The sequence below is a fragment of the Engraulis encrasicolus genome, chromosome 21 (genome assembly GCF_034702125.1).
Source record: "Engraulis encrasicolus isolate BLACKSEA-1 chromosome 21, IST_EnEncr_1.0, whole genome shotgun sequence".
Taxonomy (NCBI): Eukaryota; Metazoa; Chordata; class Actinopteri; order Clupeiformes; family Engraulidae; genus Engraulis; species Engraulis encrasicolus.
In genome coordinates this window covers 141,643-146,338 of record NC_085877.1, presented here as the reverse complement: position 1 = coordinate 146,338, position 4,696 = coordinate 141,643, and positions in this window count along the sequence as shown.

Sequence of the window (4,696 nt, the reverse complement as noted above, 5' to 3'; positions counted from 1 at the left end):
CACCCCTGTGTTAGAAGGACAATCAGAACCCATTATATAGGCCTACGTACATCCTAAATTGTGTGACACTTAACATTTAGCATTAGAGATAGCCATTTGTGTGTTTTATTATGGCTGCAGCAGTTGGACAGGTATATTTAAAGAACATGCTGACGATAAAGCTACAGTAAAGTTCACCTACAGTAAGTGGCAAGCCGCATAATAATAATACTTTCGTAATAGATAGCCTATATGTGTAAACTATGAGGATTCAACGCTCTTCTATGACTCAATTTACCACAACCTCAAGGTTAACGTAACCTGGTTTACTACTAAACCAGCTTCTTGGAATACTCGACTGTTTGAAATTGGCTAATGCTAATTTAGACTGTTACATGCTGTATGGAACAATCAGATATTATTCATCTGGTGTACTGTACTTGCCACTTGATACTTGACTAGTCTTGATTGACAATGAGGTCACATTAGGCCACTAGAGGGCACTTTACTCCTCACAATAGGAGGATGCATGCAGCTCTAGAATCTCTTTGGTACTAACTACTGACCCTTCAGTTGGGTGTGGTCAGGGGCTTAGCAGCACATTTTGGGCCTTATGTACAATCAGCTCCAATGTGCTGTGTGCTTGTGCTGGTCTTTTAGGACGGGTAACATTTGTACAGTGCCAAATCATGTACCTACCATACTGGTGGTATTGGTAACTTCGTAGTGATTCTACCCATTTGGGGATGCTAGGTGAAATATAGACATGGGGCCCTTCTGAACTAGCCTCGCGAGCCATCCTACGTACACTCAAAAAAATGACTCGTAAAATTTACTTAAAAAAATCTCAGTAACAAATCGCACTCACTTTTTTTGATAAAATTTTACATGCCGATAATGCGTACAATTTACTGAAAATTACCTCTCTCTTTTCACCCATCAGAATCAGGTAAAAATCACACTTGAGAATCAAGTAAAATTTACTGAAAACGATCACTGTTTTTACTCATCAGAATCAGGTAAAAAATAATTGAATATAATACCTAAATATGGATGATTATTTTCACATTTTAATATCAATATTATTAAATAAATATTAATCAATTGTGTTACATATGAAATCACAAAACAGGTTCTTAACCATTTTTTATTTTACTATAATTCACCCAAGAATACAAACATTGAAAGGCTGTTTTAAAATGGCAAAATCTTTCACTTCACTTTTTTTAAAATTTACTTGAGTTACACACAAAAATTTACAACTCTATCTAAAAGGCTAAACTTTATAGAATACTGCATAAAAGTCAATAAAAGTCAAACTTTTGCTTAACGCATTGTTGATGCCGTGTGTGTGTGTGTGTGTGTGTGTGTGTGTGTGTGTGTGTGTGTGTGTGTGTGTGTGTGTGTGTGTGTGCGCGCGCGCACACGTGTGTGTGTTATGCCACTGTGTGGCTTTTAAGGCATTCAACTTGGACTTCCATCCTGCGATCTTTGTAGAGAGTTTGAGTCCATCAAGGTCCAGATTTTTTTCTGAAAGGTCTCCAATGTGTAGCGCAGTGTTTTTACGGAATGCTCAATTAAGAACATATACCATGGAGCAATGCACAAGCTTTGGGAGCATTACCGCATCCTTGCAGAAACTCCTTTCCTTCAAAGGAGGATGGATGCGCTCTCTCTCTCCACGTTCAACCAGGATCTTCAGGAGGTGTTGAGTAATGTCACTGCCAGGGTGGCCCTGCATACAAAATACAAGAAATTTAAAAAAGATTTGTTTTTCATGGGGTGTGTGTGGTGAATTCATCATTGCTCACAAACTACAGTACTGAAAGACTGCGGAATGACCATCTGCGCATAGCTCATGACACAATTCACCCACTTTTTCCTTAACTCACTTCATTTTGCAAAGGACTTCAGATAAATCATGTTGATTGAGAGACACATGACCAGTCACACACAACAAAGGTTTTAATGAATTTAGTTAAATACCACAAATCGAGCGTTAGCGTTAGTTCTGGCAGACCACGTAGTCAACGCTTCCTTTTGCCTATTGGCTGACGCCGACCTAACCCCTACAGCAGTCCTCTAATCAGCCTGCACTTTAGTTAATCAGCTACTGCTCGCAATTGGATGCTGGCTTTTGGCGCGCTTTATTTAAACTACCGAATTTGTTTTCCTGTCATTGCTTTTGCTGCTTGTTTTGCACCCACCACCTCCCCTGCTCCACCAGACTTATCATTGCCAAACAATGTCATACTGTTGTCATTGTTGCTTGCTCTGTTCTAGGGGGTATGTTGCCTTTCCAGCTAAATGGAAGGCACTCCACCGGAGGATGCTGCTGTTCCCTGTCTTGGCTTCCATGGAGCTCATGGAGAAGCCGGGGAGCTTCCTCCGAACAGAGCCATACCGCCAAACACAAATATGCAATCAGAAATAAAGCTTCTGAAATGTATCTCTGTTTCTTGTCTCATTTTTGACTAGAGTGGATCTGACAGAAATAGGAGTGAAGGCATCAATGTGACCTTCGAGCATAGAAAATCAGCACGTTTAATTTTGTGTGACTGCATTTTGTTTTGTTTAACTGGGCATATAAACGTATGTAAACTGGGAAATCGTGGAAGACTATGGCTTCATCTAACTTAAGCCTCGCAAAATACCAACAGCCATGATGGAGCTAGAAACATGTAAATGCAAACAGGATTAAAACCACACCTGACAGACTGGAAGCACAGAAGTAGCTTGTCTCAATTCAGAGAACACCACATGTAAGTACGGTGGACTGTGCCTTTAAAACAGGAGGCAGGGCCGTATTACATTATATACCCTATTTACCTGTCAATCTTCAAAAAGATCCTCCTCTTCCTCTCCAAGATAGACAATGAGGGCACGGATTACTGTATCCCGGCGGTCATCAATGCTTCCCATCTGTGGACTCAAGAACAAAACATTTCACTATGTCTGTGTTTTTCAAAGCATGGTACCTGTAGCCCTATGGGTACAACCTCTATGGGGCGTTATTATGTATTTACGTGAGAAGATACGTGTGAAGAAGAAAATGCATGTAATGTTGGCTGGTCAACCGATGCATTGAGTTACACGAGTTACAACGTAGCAAAAGTGCCAACACTCGATATACAGAGAAAAAGAGGCAATGCAGCTGGATAAAATTCTTTATGGGGTAAAAAGTAATGCCTTAAAAAGTGTTAAAATGTACTGCCTCATGTCATTTCATGGAGTACATCAGAAAATCTGTATTTCAGACCCAATACAAACTTGGATGTGGGACTGAGCAGCTTGAGAGTATCAGAGTAGGGGGAGTCCGTCCGTCCGTCCGTCCGTTCCAACACCCCCCCCCCCCCCACCCCCCCCAGTTTGCTAGGTGAAGGTCCCACTTCCAATACTTTGGATTGAGTCTGGATTTCACCACTTTCAGTTAAAATGTGTTCCCTAGACAAGCCAAACCGTAGTTCATTACAAAACATACTTGTTGTTTAAGGTTTTTAGATCACCCCCTTTCAGAAAAAATAGAGGTAGCTAGACAATATCTGAGTGCACGCTGTTCCTAAAGGCATTTCACTCAACTCTGACTTTACCGTTCATAAATCTAACACCACTGTGATGTTACTCCAAAATTACAGATATTATATTTGGCTACAACACTACAATTGTATAAAGCCAATGCCACTCTGTTAACCGCAAAGTTATTGTAATGGTCCTGTCTGAAGCCCTGTGTTGTGCTAACTCTCAAACAAACCAAAGATGTGTACGCTAGCCTAGCATTACATCCTCTTTACTGAGTTGAACAGTTTCTTACATCAAAATGCAAACCACAGTGACCAACAAAGCCAAAATAAGCTTAGAGGTCTGACAATAAAGGAGATACTCACGTATATTTGCAGTGTGGAATATGGGAAGATCTGATTCCTCCTTCTCAGCACCAAGCAAGCCAGAGCCTCTCAACGGCAGCAGACTTGTTGCCGCATGCCCAGCCCAGAGCCCAGCCAATGAGCATGCGCGAATTCATTCAAATAAAATTTGATTCTTTCAAATAAAATTTACTTGATCATTTTCAATGTTATCCATTGACAAGAACACCTCTAAAAAATACTTGAAAAATTCAAGTAAGATTTACTTATTCCACATAATAAACTGCATTATTGAATCAATTAGGTAAATGTTTATTGTTTTCACTGATTCCCTTCAAAATTAGTATTGCAGTGTAAATATTACTGATTATAATAAAATAGAAATTACAATACCACAGAATCGTTTTTTTGAGTGTACTTCCGCCAAAGGATTGGCTCCACTACTGTAGTCTGGCCGTGCTTCTCTGTGGAGTGCCTGGAGCAGTAGAATTTTGATTGCAACGCCCCCTCCAGAAAACAGCCAATAATGGAATACGCCCCCCACGTGGGGGCGAAAGGGGGAAGACGCTCGTGACAATGACGTATACATCTGCGCCAGAGCCATTGGTCTGTGCTATGTTGTTGTTGAGTAACTGCCAGCGATTGGGTGAGAGGTGTCCAATAATTTCAAACCATAACTGAGTGCAAACTTCCTGCTTCCTACAATCGCTTCAGAGCAAACAAATGCCAGACCATTAATACGAAATGAAATGGTAGTATTATGGGATGGTCAGGACCAGGCTACTTCTGAACTACTTTTGCAGGTATTTTACCATGCCCGGGTTTACTGTTGGGGGCCATACAGAGGGTGCGTT